The sequence below is a fragment of the Uloborus diversus genome, chromosome 2 (assembly GCF_026930045.1).
Source record: "Uloborus diversus isolate 005 chromosome 2, Udiv.v.3.1, whole genome shotgun sequence".
Classification (NCBI taxonomy): domain Eukaryota; kingdom Metazoa; phylum Arthropoda; class Arachnida; order Araneae; family Uloboridae; genus Uloborus; species Uloborus diversus.
Genome location: NC_072732.1, coordinates 159,803,494 through 159,821,844, shown reverse-complemented (window position 1 = coordinate 159,821,844; position 18,351 = coordinate 159,803,494).

The window sequence follows — 18,351 nt, the reverse complement described above, 5'->3', positions numbered from 1 at the left end:
GTGAAATATCGTTTTGAACTATACTTAGTAGAACGAAACTTACTGTATTGCCGCACACAAATTTCTGAAATAAATGAAAAATCACCACGGTCATAAACTTAATGCATTATTATGCACTTGTAGAGCTAATCGTCGAATCAAATGAAAGAAGTGAAAACTTAGAGACAATGAAGTATAAATAAGCAAGAAAGTGCTGTATGAAACAAATGCTGATCGGGGAAAGGAGCGTTATAACCCCTCTTCAACGCGACCAAAGATATCCTTGAGCTTTGTTTTGGGATCACATTTCGGAGAATTATCGGAGGAGATCCCAGAACTCCTATTTTGCTGAATATTAAATTTGAAGAATATGAAAAATTAATACAGTTATAACTGCCTCCCCTCCAATTTGTGCTCCCATATTTTAATAATGTACTTCCCAAAGCTAGAAGCTGTATCTGCCATTGATTAAAAACAAATAAGTTGCACAGGGCCGACGAGAAGCCATGTAAGCTTAGTCGAAAACTAGGAGCCCGTCTTGACTTTCGAAGGCCCTGCACTTGTCATGTGTGATTGACGCGTAGGTCAATCACATGTCCATGCATGTAGATTCTTAAATTCATAATATTTCACGAAAGTCTGACTAATGCATATCACCTCAATATAGGTAAAGATACAGAATACGATCGCAGGATAAAATTTTTACAGTCGATTGAGACAAAGGAAAAGTTATAATTGAAGTTAGCATAATCTTCTAAAACAATTACTTTTTACTAATTCATAGAGTTCTAAAGTTTTTTATTAATTTCTTTCTTTTTTTTCATAGTTTAAAATAATAATTTTTTTTACGTAAGTATAATGATAAGCAGAAAAAAAAAACCATCATGCAACTTATGCTTTTAAGGAAATTCTTCAGTAAGAACGTTGCAAGTCTTTTTATTTGTCTTTAATTTGTAAGATGATGTGAAGCTTATATTGTTTTGAAAGATTTAAACTTTAGACAATTTAACCGAAAAATTAATGGTTTTATAACATGAAGCGTATATGAAAAGAAGAAGTATGTTTAAATATAATTTAAAAGCCTCAGATAGATCAATTTACCTTTTTTTTCAGAAATGTAAAATTCCATTAAGAATAAAATATCTAAACTTCAGAAAATGTTCCAAAATTGCATTTTTCCCGTAATTTACAGAAAGTCCCGTTACGGCAGCGATTATTTACTCAGATCTCGCAAAGATGCAATGCGGGTTCTTTCAATTGCAGCGATTACGGTCGCAGATAAGACGTAAAAATGGCGCGTCTCCACCCACTATAAGGAAAACGACGTTTATGGCAGAGGTTATACAAGAGAACAGGGGTGGGGGAATAATACACTTATCTCAGCATAACACACATATCCTTACCCGTATTTTCTTCTTGGCTTCCATGAATTGTCCATGGAAGTTTTGGGCGGAATTTCTTGCTTTCTTTTCCTTCTTTTTTCCTTCCTCGCATAAACGGAATAGATTTGATAACCAATTTGGGTGGTTTTCCATTAACGTGGGTGTAGCATACAAATGCTCGTTTTGAAGAAATGGAGAAAAAATATAATAAGTGATTTGATAAATTGTCACCATTTCTTGCTTTCGAAATAGCTACTTGTGTGGCTTAAAAGTAGGACAAGCCGAAGATCAAACCTTTCCGCGCGTTTTAAAAGTTCATGTTTTATTTATATACTGGAAATGTTTTTCAATTATTTCTCTGAAACACCAATTTAAAAACAAAAGCAACCTTTTGATAATTGATTTTTTTTTTTTTTTACAATTTAAAGAAAGGAGTTTCCTCTTTTACCCTTTATCTGGTTGCAGTTTTCCTTAAATTTGAGCTCTATAAGACTGCAATGAAATAAATTTAGTTCTGCTTTGAAATAAATTTGAAATTCCATCGAGGAAAAAAGACAAACTGCATTAACATGAAACCAATTTTATTAAATGACATTAAAAGTACAAAACGGTTAAAATGTTGACCGTCTCTCAGTATAATAAAATAATGAAGTAGAGTAAATAATATAGTGTATCAATCTCCCTTCTCATAGTCGATTTCAGGTCCTCCTTTGAATCAGGGGTTTTCCGAAAGATTCTGTCGTTGATAAAACACCTGAAGAAGAAAAACGCACGGATTCAAGTACTGACTGTATGGGGTTTATTTACGTGACCCTTTATTTACGGGAATTTTTCTGCCTCTAATGCAGCCAATCGCTGACCAAAGTCCGTTTCTAGTCGCGTGAAAACGTCAACAGTTCTCTTGGGGACGAGCCCCACCCTTCTTTAACCATTACCGAAGTGCCATGTTGAGATTGCTCACTTCAGGACCGAATGGGTAGCTCTCGATTCATTACTAAATACAGTGGTGGGCATTCACATGAAGATTTTGCGCCACAATTACTACCATTTTAACTTGCTCAAGCAGTTTCGGAATCGGCTTTATTATTAGAATATTCACGGACGGTAGAAATTTTCAGCAACTATGTCGTTCATATCTTTATTTAATACTAGCGGTACCCGCACGGCTTATGCCCGTAGTATAAAATTGAAAGGTCATTTGGTTCGCCTGCACATTTGCAAATAATGAGTGATGAATTTCTCACCAATTTGCTATGCTAATTTCCTCACCCGTGGTCACATTTGGTAGTTTGCTCTTCCACATAATGGTAATTTGTTCGTCCACGTTAGGATACTTTGCTCTGTAATATGTTCTTAAAATTGTAATAGAAAAAGAACAAAGTCGAATTTTCAAAAAATCGCTTCGAGGTGCTCACCCTTATGATACGAACTAATTTTGAGACCAAATTTTATGAAAATCGGCTGGACGGTCTAGGCCCTGTGCGCGTAACAGACATCCAGACAGAGAACCAGAGAGACAGAGATCCAGACTTTCATTTTTATTATTAGTAAAGAAGTTTTCATTTCTTTGCATGCTGCCTTTTCTCCTCAGCGATCGCTTACTTTTTACCATGTTTGTTTGGACCACCCTGCATGAAGTCATTGGAAATAAGCGATCGATAACCGATCATTACATTATGAAGTTATTCAAAAAAATCTCCCGTTAGTTGTCTATTATATTATGAAGTCGTTCGAAGGAATGACTTGCTAACCATCATTCCATTTGAAGTTAGTCAGAAGAATCTCCAAACAACCGTTATTACATTATTATTATTTTTGTTTTCATTTTCATGAGCAAGTCATCAGTTTGTTTGCAACAAAATGTGTCCTCAATTTACGTATCTCTTAACATGTAATTGAACATTTTCGTGCTTTATTTTAAAAAATAATTACTTTCGAAAACTTTAAAAAGAAACCACTCATTTTCAGATTTAGTTCATAACTTTCAAATCGCAATCATCTCTGAAACAATTTTATTTTTACTCCTAGAGCACCAAATATTTTCATACACAAAAATATTCCTTTAAGACAGTCTCATTGGCACATAACATTTGCAGCTAAATAATTGTAACTGCGCAAAAAAGGATTTGTAAACACGGCCGGATTTAAGGGAGGGCAGGTGGGGCTACTGCCACGGGACCTCCACAACAAAGGGGCCCCCACAATTAAATTTTTACAAAATTTCCTAACTTTCACGGATCGAAAATATTGGATATATACATATATATCAAAATATTCGGATATATTTCAAAGTATTGGATGTTTTCGAAAATATGATGAACTTTTCGAACCTTGATTAGGGGCCTCCACTCTTTCGTTGCCCCGGGGCCTCCACACTTCTAAATCCGGCCCTGTTTGTAAACAAAATGTAAAGGTTTGAGAAAACGTGTTTTGATGAAGTATTGCAGAATAATCACAACCTAACCCCCCCCCCCAAATACTTACATTATTCCTGTTGCACAAATGAAAATGTATGAATGCATTTGCTTGTGTGTTTTATGAAATACAGTTGCTGCATGTTTCGGTGGCATCGTTATCCATTTCAAAATTTCATTTCTCCAGATCAACAGTAGTTTTATTTTCAGCAAACACTTTTTGAAAATAACACATAAAAAAATAATTTAGAGTAAAAATTAAAAATAGAAAAAAAAACAGGCGATTGCCTTATTTAACAATGTTTAGAATATTTTTAATATATCTCTTGAAATTTTTTTCTTTCGTAATAAATGTGACAGAAAAAGATTTATTTATGAATGTTGATAACAATCTGATTTGTTCCACAACAAATACCATTTTATGTAGCCGGTCTAGACAAAAATTTTTCCCCGCCAAAGTAAAAAGCAGTCCTAAAATTTAAATCTCGGTCTTCTTTTCCACCCCTAAGCATTTCAAAACTTAGAAGGGAGTTCTTAATATAGCCTTTAATTTGCGAAAATAAATAAACGTTGAAATAAAACACTGAGAAGCAAACACCATAAAACGAAAAATGTACAAAATGAAGTACCAACTAATCCAGAAGAATTATAATATTTGAATAAAGAGAAACCAAACCAACCAAGTAATAACCGTTAATAAACGTGTTCTAACTCATAATAAATTAAACGCTCTGCATAAAGGTTCGTAATAACGCTACCTCAAAGCGAGTTATAGCTATTTACAGGCGTGGAGAATGAACAAAAAAAAAAAAAGAGAAAGATATTCCTTCAAAATTGTAACTCAACTACGCAACTTTATTACGTTCTCATATTCGAGGAGAGAAAATCTTACTCTCGTTCCATTCTTTTCCTCTCGCTACCACTTACCGTACGAATAGTTCTGTTTTTATTGTTTCGTTATGTGTTTTTATTTGGCCTGCTTTTTTCTTCCTGCTTAGTTGTTTGCTGCTGATGACAGGAGAAAACTTCTTCCCACATTTCTTTCCAGCGTTCTTCACACCAACGGTGTAAAAGAAAGGAGAAATAAAAGAATGAAATAAGCAGCCACTCTGGAACTGTTATTAAATAGGTTACTTTAAAAGGAGAGAGTCATTTTTTTGGCAGTAACGCTTTTCAGAATCGCTATTTGGAACCGTAACTTTTATGCAACAAAGTGATGGGTGTTTATCGCTGTTAGTATTTCTTATCTCCGTTGGTGGTATAAGTCGTTACTTTAGAATTTTGTTAGTTTTAGTCGAATGATAATAAAACTTTCATATTGTTCGCGAGACTCGTTGAAAATTGGTCTTTCAAACCAAATATATATATATATATATATATATATATATATATATATACAGAGTAGAAAGGTTAATTTTATATAAAACCGCGAAAACAGCTCGAATAAGGAACAACACCACTGTTGAAATCAAAAGTGGCTCCTAACTTAAGTTTTGGAGGGGAAAAATTCTTAACTTAAGGAATAAAACTCCAAGTTTTTCCGAATGATAATAGTTTTGCTTCACGGAACTTCAAATCTCGCCGAATAAGGATAATTTTGCCAAATTTAACCCAAAAATGTTGCCGAATAGAGCTCTAACTTTTGTTTAATGATGATATTTTTGCCGAATCTTCATACAAAATTTACCGAAGAAGGAAATTTTTAGGAGGTCACAGTAACCGCCCATCGGAGTGCTCCTGGCCGAAACGGTAGCAAAATGCTTTTTCTAATGAGTAGGGAACATATCAGCATAGTCAGAGACTGACAAAGATTATAAAATCTTAGGAGCCAGGAGAAAAGAGATTCTTTGGCTAAAAAAATTAGTCGTGAAACTATTTTTTAGTCACCCTGATGACCAGACTCCCTATATTTTATATATATCCCGGGATATGATATGCTGTAGTAGAATTGCGAAATGAACAGGTAATTTGTAAAAAAAGAAATAAAGATACGTTTCCATTTTTAGCCATTGACTTAATCTCCAGCCATGTTGCCAATCCTAATATGAAATATTGGGAACATATAAGGACCGTTGTGCAACTCCCTCCTTGTGGAAGAAGGAAAATATTAAGACGGTTCTTCAAATGCATAAATCTTCGTAAAAATATTACGAAACTCTTGAGAATATTGATAAGGCCAGTTTCATAACGTACAACATCTGCCAGCGTATTTTGGAGAAGGAATTATATATGCATGGAGTGTCCCATCACGTTAGTATGCACTTTTGACGACAGCTCTCATCTTCAGAGAAAAATTTTTATCCTTCTTCAAAACATAGATATCATCCGTACAAATGCAAATTGGTCTTCGTATACTCACCTTACACGGTCCTTAAAATCTCTAGAGTTTCTGCAAGTGTTTTGTCAGAACACTTACAAAATTTAATATTACAGTATTTACTGGCTGGTTGAGCAGTGTTTCAAACTTCACATATGAGTTTGGGCTAGCTTTATAGTAAAATAGGCTGCACGCGCAATTCAACCACCTGACGTAGTAGAAATTAACTAAACCCAGAGGTGAGATATAAATAAATTAAATGTGTTTTTTGTAGTAGCTCTGTAATTTGGTTGTCATTGGGGACCATCGTCTCCGAATTTTCGTATCTTATCTTGTAGGACCAAGTTTGAATGACATACGTTTATTAGCGCAAGCTTTGCGTATGTCTAAATCAGTAACTATTTGAGCCTACCGTATGCATGTTTGTGTGTGCATATAAACAGGGTGTTCGTTTTAACCTGCAAGACTTTTATTTTCAGAACCGTTTGTCCTACATGTATACTTCCAATTTCAAAAATGTTTGAAATCAGATGCAGAGTTGAGATATTAAAAGTTTGAAGTGAAAATAAAAATGAGTCACAAAATACAAAATTTAACTTTTCAAACGGGCCTCAGGTCCCTTAAAGAGAAATAATCTCCATTGAAAACTATTGCTGACCCAAAAAACTTGACATTTGTGCGACCAAAACTTATGGAGATATTCGAGTTCAAAGTTTTAAGGGACCTTACAGAAGATGAGATTGGAACTTATCGCCCTTTCAGAAGAATGACAGGTCGTCAAAGTAAGGAAAACAAGGTACTATTTACATTTTTCATTGCTATTCAAAAATAAATGCAAATGTTATTCCGTGATACGCTAAAACACACAATAAAACCTCGATCAATTTGAAAAACCACATATAATTTAAAACTCTTGTTAACAGCTATATTTTCCCCCAAAAGGTGTTATTGACGGTGAGTGAAAAGATGTGTAAGAAACAAAACGCTGCGTTTCATATCCCGGTGAACATTGGTCGTATTATTTCAAACTTTTTGTACTGGAATTATTTTCCAATGTTGATTATTTCTCTACATATAAGTTAGGAAACCTAGGACCAGTATAAAAAGTTAAATTTTTAATTTTTGACTTATTTTTATTTTTTCTTCAAACTTTCAATGACAAACTTTTCAATTAACTCTGCGTCTAGTTGTAAACTTTTTTGCAATTGGAAGTATACATCTAGAACTAACGGTTGCGAAAATAAAGATCTTACAGGTTAAAATGGAACACCCTGTATATGGTGGTTGCATCTAATCAGGTTACCTCACACTCCCCCACCCATCTTTTTTCTATCTCGGGTATGATTTTATCGACATCAGAAAGCCTAACTGATGATAAAGCGTTTTCAACAAGCAGTCTGTTATCAACAGGCAAAAGTGAAACAACCATTATTAGGAAAGATTCTTGTCACAATGACCTGATTTCATTTCAGAGTAAGTTATGTTTCTTCATTGTTCAAGTGGCTTATTAGTTTAAAAAATGTTGTTAGTTGTTCTCGAAAGCTTTTATTTATGCAGTTGACGAATTCAGAATGAAAAATTAAGATGCGTACTGCCTTTTTTTCCTGTGATTTGATAACCCTGGAAAAGTAAACTGTTGCTCAATAAGGCTATAAGTAGCAATATTTGTTTGGTTGGTTCTATTGTTTTTTTTTTTTTTTTTTTTTTTTTTTTGCTACAAGAGACTTAATAAGCTATGGTGCGCCAAGCATTTTTAGGACTCCTTTGGCCTTATTCAGATACCGAAGGGTCTGGTGGGGGATGTGATCCTGTGCTGCATAAGCTGCCCATATATGCACGAATTGTGGGGGAGTGATCAAAAAACTAAAAATCACTACTTAAACAGCCCATAGAATGTAACGATTGCTCTTTCTCCTTTCCTTTGAAGCATATATGGCATTTTTGATAATGCTTTTGAGTTTATCAAATGTCAATTAATATGCTTTTGTATTGCTCATGAAGAGTTTTTGTACTTTCCTTAGTTTGATAGTCCTTTTCTGGATTTTTTCAGAGTTCCATATTAGGGACAATGATTTCTGATAAGGCCAATTTGCTAAATTATTCGTTAAACTTCTGAAAAACATTCTTCAAACTTAAAATTTTACAAAGAATGTTGACGTTTGCGACCATATCTTCCAGTACGATTTTTGCTTGTTAATGCCTCTTAAAACCCTCTTCAAAATTTAGATTCCGACATACCTGTGTATAGCTTTAGCTTACAATAACTATCTTAAAACATATTTATTGCCGCTATTCTTAACATTCATTCCATTAAAAGAGAAAAAACAAAGAAATATTTTCCCATTTGAAAAATTTTTCGTTTTATGTTTCAGCACTTACAAGGCGAAATTTCCTATTTCCGTTATTTATCAGAATACTCCCTCCCGCCCGAGTTTTTATTTTTATTTATTTATTATTATTTTTTTTAGCTGTGCGTTCATTTAACACGACAAAAGCAATTCGCCACTTTAAAAATTCTTTTTAAGAATGAAATTTCTTTTCGTACGCTCCGGAAGCAAGATGAAAGAATTATGGAATAAGGAAATGTGTAAAAATAATAAATCAAAAGGAGAAGAACTGAGAAATAAATAATAAGGAAGTAATCTTAAAAGAATAGAAAATATTTTCTTCTTATATTAAATTTACAGATACGAATGTACTCTTTTAGCTTTTTTTGCTTGGAAAAATTTAATAAAGATGATAACATGCTTGAGAGAGAAAATGTTACAAGCATAATTTTTACCTCTTCTGACAAACAAAACATCTTCTTGTGTTAAATTTTAAGGAAATATTTTAATGAACTCACAGTCCCTGCAATTCATGTTTTTTTTCTGCAAAAAAAAAAATTTAATATCTGAAGACTCTTTAAAAAGTAACTATTTTTATTTTTGTTTCACTATTTTTCACAACCAGTACACACAAAACTACAGTAAATATGCATACTGCATTCATGTTTTATTTTATTTTTGGATCTAGTTTTATACGGTAACGTTAAAGTTGCGGGCTTAAGTTTTGTATAATTTTATCATACGTACAAACAGAGTGTCTCTTATTTCAACCTAAAATTACAGGTTTAATTATTTTTATTTTTTGAAAGTGGAAATATTTTTTGCGTTCGATAATGACGTTGTTTCCTTCAGTCAAAAGTACTACTTTTAGTCACTGAAGTTGATAGAATGAGCAAAAAAAAAAATAATAATAATAATAACATGGACCCAGAAAATGCTTTCATTTTCCCAACATTTAATTTTTATTTAATTTCTTTCAATGTCTGATTTTTCAAACAATGCCTGGTTTTTATGACATCACAAGTGATGTACTTTGACGCGCAATCCACTGCCGTGCTGAATGTTTACACTTGCTGTCACGGCGTTTCCAGGTTATGATAATTCAGAAACGAATTTAATATTGCGATCTACGCTTGCTATCAACGATATTGTTACCACTACATATGAGTGAAGAAGCGAATTAAATATTGCGCACTGCGCTAATAGCATCATTGAAAGGCATTTTATCACTTTTAATGTCATGTGCAGAAGCATAAGAAATGAAATTGAATCTGCGCACCGATTAAAATAATTGTTAAAAAATACTAAACTTTGTCAAATTATTTTTAAAAAGGTAAAATCCTATGTTTTCAAGCATGCTTTTTAGGGGAAAAAAGCTTTTGAAATTTCGGAAATGACCCCATTGTTTTCTTCACACAGACACACGCACGCAAGTACACATACAAACAGACAAGCGCGCGATATACTCCTGATTGGTAATAGTAAATTTAAAACTAAATGCAGTGAGAGATCGAGGTGTTTCAAAACCGATAGTGCTTTTTCAATCGACTAATGTATTGCTGTGTTTTATATCAAAACCTTCTTTTTGTTCTCCCACTATCTTTTTCTTGTTATTCTGATTCAGAATTAATGGTAATATTAATTGCCGAAAACTTTCTCCTGGTAGACCAACTTGTTAAGCCGTGGGCTTTTATAAGTGTTCAGACTATGAACTTTTAGTAGAACCTCAACCAGGACGTGTGACAGTTCTTGAAATCTCATATTTATAAAGTCTAATATCAAGAAGAGCAAAGGTTAAAAGTAACTTGTGTTTTATGCAGTGTTATTTACAATGACATTTTTAATGAAATGTTGAAATTAAGCTCTTTACAGAAAGAGCTCACCGCACTTTAAATTACTTCTGAAACAAACTTTCTAAGTCAAAGCGGGAAACTTCATTTAAAAATATCCAGCTACGATATTCATGTCAGAAGTAAAAAGCCGAAGGTTTCGACAAAAATGGACAGACTCAACTGAGCCGTCGAAAAACAACCAATTCTGACTTGGGTTGAAATTGAAAATGAAGAGAACGAAGCAAAGTTCCGGGAGTTTAAATGCTACTGGCAATTTGCAGATTCTGCTGACGTGATCTTGTTGCAAGACGAAAAAAATCGAATGTAAAAAAACTAATACAAATAAGGTCACAAATACTTTTTGAAAAATGATTTACCTCTATTCGTAACAAAAATAGATTTCTCCTAGTCCTTGATTTTGATTTTGATACATAATCATGAGATAACCAAGAAAAATGTCTAATACACTCTGAAAACTGTTTTGGTAAAAGACGGTACATATACTGGGTCTCTCAAAAGGTTGTTGACAAACTTAACATGCTGGTGTATATCATGATGAACAAGATATAATAAGAACATGTGTTCGTAAACGCAATGCGGGCGCACTACATGCACACAAAGTTAGACATTGGTGGACGCAAAACATGTTACATATCTATTACACAAAGACTGTTTTACACAACACTTTAGTTTTTAAGGAAAACTCAAAGCAGTTGCTAAAACTTGCGTCCCGCTAGCTCTCATAACCACGTTGCTACGACAACGCAGCTATCGGTGAAATCTTGTCAGAATGGATCGTTATAACGACGGTCGGTACTTAGTCGTTGCGATTCATGTATGACAGCTAAATGCAGCAAATTTCAACAACAGCTATAAGCCTTCCTTGAAAAATTAAAATGTTGTGTAAAATCGTCTATGTGTAATAAATATGTGACTTGTTAAGCATCCGTTAGTGTCTGACTTTGTGTGCATGTAGTGCGCCAGCATTGTTTTTGTGTGTTCATCATGATATGACACACCAGCATGTTACGTTTGTCTGCAATCTTTTGAGACACCCTGTATAAACTCCCCGGATTTGATCTCCAAGTTCGTAAAAGTCAGAGAATCGAACCAGAAACTGGTTCCAAGTCAAATGTTTCTTTTGTTTTGCTTGCCAGACTTTAGAGAATAAGCTTTATATACAAGCTCTTGTTATTTTCCAATAAAGTATAAAATATACCCTTTCAGACGGCATTAGCAAAGATATAACCTAAAAAATAATATTTAACTATTAATATGTAAAATACATATGTCTTCTTTTTCTGATGCCTTAACAATGCAAGACAAGTTTTCACAAAGTTAGAACTAACTGCAAATTTTTGACTTTCGAAACAAATCTTAATTAATTCCTCACATAGCATAAAAATCACTTGACTTTCAAAACTCAATTACAATTCTTATCATTAATAAAGGCTCTTAAGACGTTTCCCGAGGAATATTTCTATGCGACAAACATGATGTCGCTGTTTTAATATTTGACTTGAATGCTAAAACAACTGCAGCATTTTTCTCAAGCAATACAAAGCTTATCAAACCAGCCATAAAGTTTTATTCACTGAGTTTGTTTCATTCCAATCTATGTTCTCAAACAAATGTCAACAAAAATGTTTATTTTTTACCCAAAAAATACCTAGAATCGAATGTTTCAAAGGGTAAATACATCGCAATATCAGTCTCTCATAATCCGACTACAGATGAAATAATATTTTCAGAGCCTTATTTGTATTCCAGGTAATAGCTCACCAACGTCGGATATTGAAAGAGCTTCCAATTTCCGCGGGTTCATCCAATTTATCTTTCTTTAAATTATCCAGCCGCTATTTTGATAAGAATCAACCGTATCCCATTGAAATGTAGAATATCTAAATAAAAGCACCTCCGTAAATATAGATTGCATATTGAGAAGGGGTTAGAATAGGGAATGAAATAGGATAAAGGAAGCGCTGCGTCGACTGTGAAATGTGAACATTTTGTGGAAGGAATTAGCATTCTATCGACGTAAAGTACTTGCGCATCATTGAAGAGTATTATATCATTCCATTTTTATTCGTTCGATTTATTTCAGTTTTATGGTATTTGTGATTGATAGTCTAACGCAATGGTTTTATAACTTTTTCTGCTGATCTTTCATGTGATTAGCAATTCATTTTATTTCTATTAAACTAAAACTTTGCTAGTCAGATAAAAGATTCCCACTCAGGGCACCAGCGAGTGCAGACGCGAACCGGAAGAGCTCCTGCTTTTTTGTTATATTTAACCGATTTTGTGCCGCAATCTGTGAAGTTTCTGAGATCTTTGGAGGCGTTCGAAGGAATACATCGTTTTGGTGAGAAAATTTTTGAAAATTTTTGAATTCGGCCAGCTTAACAGGCCATAAACTTTCCATGCAACTAGGCCTAACTAAGCAAACGGTTTGCCAGCGTTTCCTCTTTGCTAAGCCAACAGTTTCCAAGCATAGTTTCGCACACAGCTGCAGCTAGTTTTCGCCACCCTTTTGGAAGTTTTCTGAAGTCGTAACATTATCCTTCCTAAGGCTACAGCAGAGTAACGTTTTCTCATCCCCCAACACCCCCGAAGCGCATCGCAACGAATCTTCCCCTCTTCACTCATCAGATAAGGGATCGTTGAATTCTCCCCTTCATTACGACCCCTCTACTGTTGACATCGACAGCGCTTCCCTGCAGCAGCAAGAAAAGAGCCTTACTCGTGTCCGTTTTTGCGGTTTTCTCCCTCGCTACAGTAAAAACAGTGATATTCTGTTGGTTATAAAATTTGTTCTCCGCTATGCCCAAATTGACCCCAATCAAGTCCAATTATACTTCTTTAGGGAAGGTAAAATTAAATCGAACTTTATCACCTATTTTACCCTCCTCCAGAAACGTTCTCCCTATGTTACAAGACACTTCCACCCAATCTATTGCTTTATCAGAGCTCTTCTCTGATTCCACTAAGCCTTCCTTAGATTTTCCTACAGCGGAACACTCTTCACTGCAACTTCTGAAATGTCTCCATCAGATGATGATGGGGGCGCCTGCAGGCAGAAGAACAAAGAACTTTTTCCCCGAAGATCTGAGAAAAATAGCTACTTCCATTGTAGAAGTCCTACGCAAGAGAATGGATAAGTACGACAAGTCACATCCTTCACAAGGGCATACCGATGCCTCCACGATGACAACAGAAACCTTTAAACTGTCAAATGACAAAACTCCTGCTATCAAAGACGCAAATACGTCAACTTTCGATCTTCCTACAATAGTAAACTCCATACACGGTTCCATTGCTCCATGTGATACTCACCAAGTCATTTCTAAGGAGCCAAGCTATGCAGAATACCTTCAGAGGAGTTCACCTGAAACCGCCTATTCTAAGCACACAGCTCTTTTGTACCCAACTGAGGAAAAAATCAGCTCACATGACCTTATGAATTTATTGACGTCCAATCACGATCCTTCTGAATATGGCCTTAGTATTAAACGGACCAGATTTATAAGGAATGGAGGTCTAGCAGTAGACGTTGCAAACAAAGAGCAACTCTCTAAGCTCTTAACTTCCCTCAACTCTAACAAGTATCTCGCTGAAAAAATAATTACTCGGATCCCGAGTCGGAGATTGCCTAGGATAATTGTCTACGGAGTGCACGCAGAGGCTTCGAAAGAAGAATTAACAAGAGCAATTCAAACGGAATATGACCTTGGAAACGAAGACTTTGAAATTCAGTTTCGTCTAACAGGACGTAAAGGAAAGATAAATTGGGTCGTTCAATGTCAACCTTCAGCGTTTCACAAGCTCATCTCAGGTCGTTCTTTGAGTCTCGGTTGGAAAATGCACCCTATTAAAGAATTTCTGAGCATAACAAGATGCTACAAGTGCCAAGAATTTGGCCACATAGCAAAAAACTGTCAAACGGGAAAAACATCATGCCCAAACTGTGCAAAAAACCATCACGGCAGTGACTGCAATAGTCAACATCTGACGTGCAGTAATTGTCATAAGGCAAACAGCGTCTACAAAGCCAATTTTCCCACCGATCACTCAGCTAATGATACAAATTGTTCAGTTTACAAGCAAAAAGTTGAAACAATCCGAAAGATAACCCAATACGAATCTTAGGCAATATCCCATTTCATCTCCTCTCATAATTTTTCTACAGCTTAGTTATGTATTCAGTATCTACTCAGGCCAATGATGTTTGCTCTTCTGTTGTAAACAACTTTAAAATTATACAAATAAATTTGCACCGTAGCTACGCAGCAACGTCAGTTCTAGAGTTTTTGGTAAAAGAACACGACATAGGACTATTCGCCCTTCAGGAACCGTATGCATTACATGGAGCAGTGGCAGGCATTCCAGGGAGTTGGACGCAAATCGTGTCAGACAGCTCTAAAGCAGCAATTGTGTTCCCCTCCTTATTGCCTTCCTCCTTTGTCACACAAGTTGGCATGGACTTTGTAGCCCTAAAACTCAGCATTAATAACTCGACAACTACTATTATCTCTGCTTACGCTTCACCTAATGAAAATATTTCATTGTTACTTACCCCACTGAGTGATCTCCTACAAAAAGTAGCTCTTACTCCAATTATTATAGCAGCAGACTTAAACGCTCACAGCCGAGTCTGGGGTTACAGGAACGAAGACTCTAGAGGCCGAGAACTTTTAGATTTTATTTCTTCGCATAATCTAGGCATCGCTAATACATCTAATGCTCCTCCCACTTACACCAAAGACAAAGCAGAAGGCTGGCCAGATATAACTCTTATTAGGAATTTGCCATTGACGCTTACTTGGGAAGTTCTGGCAGATGAATCACTCAGCGACCATAAGTACATCCAATTGAATCTCTCAGCACCATTGACATTCCACCGTTTTATCCGTTTTAAATCAAAGTATAATCCAGAAAGATTCAAGCGAAAAATTAAAGCGCAAATACCCTCTATTTTCACCAATCTCCCACCTATCAATGACTGTGCCTCTTTAGAAATTTTCACTGAAGAATTTATTAGAATATTACAATCATGTGCACTCCAGTCCTTCAAAATAAAGTTTCACTCTCCCAAACCTTCCCTTTCTTGGTGGGACCATAACCTATCAATGCATAAGAAGCTACTGCTCGCCAAAAGACGACGGTACCAACGATGCCAAGCGACAGACACTCGTCAAAGCTTCTACATTTCCTATAAGAGGGAACTTGCCTTGTATAAAAAACACATCCGAACAGCCAAAAGAGCCTCCTGGAGAAAATTTTGCTCAGCCTCTAGCTCCACTTATTCCAAGCCGTACAAAGTTACGTTTGGAAACACTGTGCACCCTTCTCTTCTTTACGAAAGAACGGCAACCGATGACGACGCTAAAACGTTTTACACTAAACTCCTACATCATTTTTACCCCGAAGATTTTCCCACAGCCACTGATAACCATGTCTCCACTTACTCTTCCTCTGTAGAAAATGCAGATTTTACCTCCTCAGAACTCAGCTTCGTCATGAAAAACGTTTCAATGAAAAAAGCTCCCGGAAGAGACGGATTGGACAACTACATTTGGAAATATTTCTTCGAAGTTCACCCAAATTTTCTTTTAAACTTCATGAACAAGTGTTACAGACTGGGTTTTTTTCCAACTTGCCTTAAAGAAGGAGTCTTAATTCTTTTTCACAAACACTCCAAACCGCTGACGTCATTTGATTCATATCGTCCTATAGTGCTACTTCCAACTCTGTCAAAAATCCTGGAAAAGCTCATTGTTAACAGACTTCAAAGCTTTCTTTCGGTTAACAATCTTTTACATCCCCTTCAATTTGGATTCACACCAAGAATTTCAACTGAGCATGCACTTCATTCCCTTTTAACAGAAATAGACCAGAGGATAAATTCAGGTTTCTTAACCATTTTTATCTCCATAGACATAAAATCAGCTTTTGAAAATTTACAGTGGCAAGATATTTCGTCATCTCTAGCAGCAACTGGATGCGAAAAGGGCGTCTATAATCTTTACAGCAGCTTCCTGAATAATAGAAAAATTACCTTGATAGCCCAAAACGAAGTCCTTTCTACCTCACAGTTTAAGGGATGCCCGCAGGGCTCCTGCAGTGGCCCACAACTATGGAATTTGGTTATAACATCTTTACTTGCAAAACCATGGCCGGATCACACTTTTGTTCAGGCTTTTGCAGATGACTTAGCTTTCGTTGTACACGGTTCAACAACAGCTCAATTACAAAACTCAGCTAGAGAATCTCTTCAAATTCTCCACATATGGCTGACTGAACATCGCTTAGAGGCATCGGAGGGCAAAACAAGAGCAGTTATCTTCAATAAACCAAGGAATTTAGTGAAAAAACCAAGTCTAAAATTTGGAAATTTTTTTATAAAACGTGCGGACGAAGTCAAATACTTAGGAATCATCGTTGACAAAAATTTATCTTTTGTGCCACACGCTGAATTTTTAAAAACGAAAGCACTGAGGAAGAAAGCACTTTTACAACGTCTTGCTGGTCCTACTTGGGGCATGAACATATCACAACGGAAGCTGATCTATTTAAATGTTGTAGAATCTTCAATTCTATACGGATCGGCTGTCTGGACGAACTGGATGCACTGCAGAGCGTTAAAGAAGATACAAACAATACAAAGACTTCTTCTCCTAACAGTGACTGGAGCATACTGCACAACCTCCCACGCCGCACTCCATGTTATCGCTGGAATCCCTCCAATCGACCTTACGATCAAGTCAAAAGCTCTAATGTCAAAACTTTCCCTCACAAGCAAATCGATTCAAATTCCTGGCCACAATTTCAGCCCTAACGACTTAGAAGAAACTGCCAAGAAGTGGGATAGCCATCCAAGCATCCAGTGTACTCTTCCTAAGATATGTTTAAAGGGAAAAACTCCCTCACTGCAGAATCTGGAGATATACACGGATGGCTCCAAAACAAAGTGTGGAGTAGGAGCAGGCTATGCTGTGCTACGGGATGGGGTCCGCATCCAAAACTGGTCCGCAAGACTCAATCCTTCAAACTCAGTATTCCAGGCAGAGCTTATGGCTATTTTTCAAGGCTTGTCGTATCTGGAAATAAATCACCCTTCTTCTGCCGCAGATCTATACTCTGATAGTCTCTCCTCCTTGGAAGCACTGCTGAATCCCATACATCGAAATCCCCTAGTAAGAAAAATTCAAAAAATACTCAAAGGCCAGAAGGATATCTCATTAAGTTGGATTAAGGGTCACGCAGGACAGGTGGGGAATGAAGCGGCAGACTTCTTAGCCAAACAAGCAGCAAACGACTCATCTACCCCCCTTATTCTAAACATGCCAGTGCCAAAATCCTTCATAAAACAAAAATTACAAGAACATCTAAAAGATAGTTGGAACACACGTTGGCAAAGTGAAACAACAGGCAGAAGGGTACATTCCATCTTCCCAAACCCTTCTTTAAAAACCAGGATCAAGAACAGATCTGACACCCTCTTAGTAACTGGGCATGGGCCCTTTCCAGCATACCTCTCTCGCTTCAAAATAATTCCATCTCCCAACTGTGCATGTGGACTCGTAGGTACTCCAGATCATTATCTTTACTCCTGCCCTCTCACCTCTCAATTTCACCTAAAGATGAACAATAGTATCACAATACCCGACAATATTCGTCAAGCTCTTTCGCACCCATCTGGTTCAAACTCCATCCATAATTTAATTAGCGAACTGACCATCCGCAACTACGAGTTCCAAGAAGTTAGCTGATTTTCCAGTCTGTTTCCAACGCTTCCAGGTGTGTATTGGTAAAGGATGTGGACTTGCGTTTCTGTTCAAGCCGAACTCACTAAGACGTTTCCTCTTCATTGCTTTACATGATTATGTGTCTCAAAAATGCGTGCTATCAAGCATTTTAGCTGGGGTATCCTATTATTAACCTCGATTTTTTTTTAAACTTTGTATATATAATGTATATATTTTACTTTATTACTGTCATTACTATTATATTTCAAAGAAAAGGGAGAAAAAGAGAAAGCCCGTCGTAGTATCTCGAGTACTCTTGCTACAACCGGTTTGCTCTTTTACATAATATGCC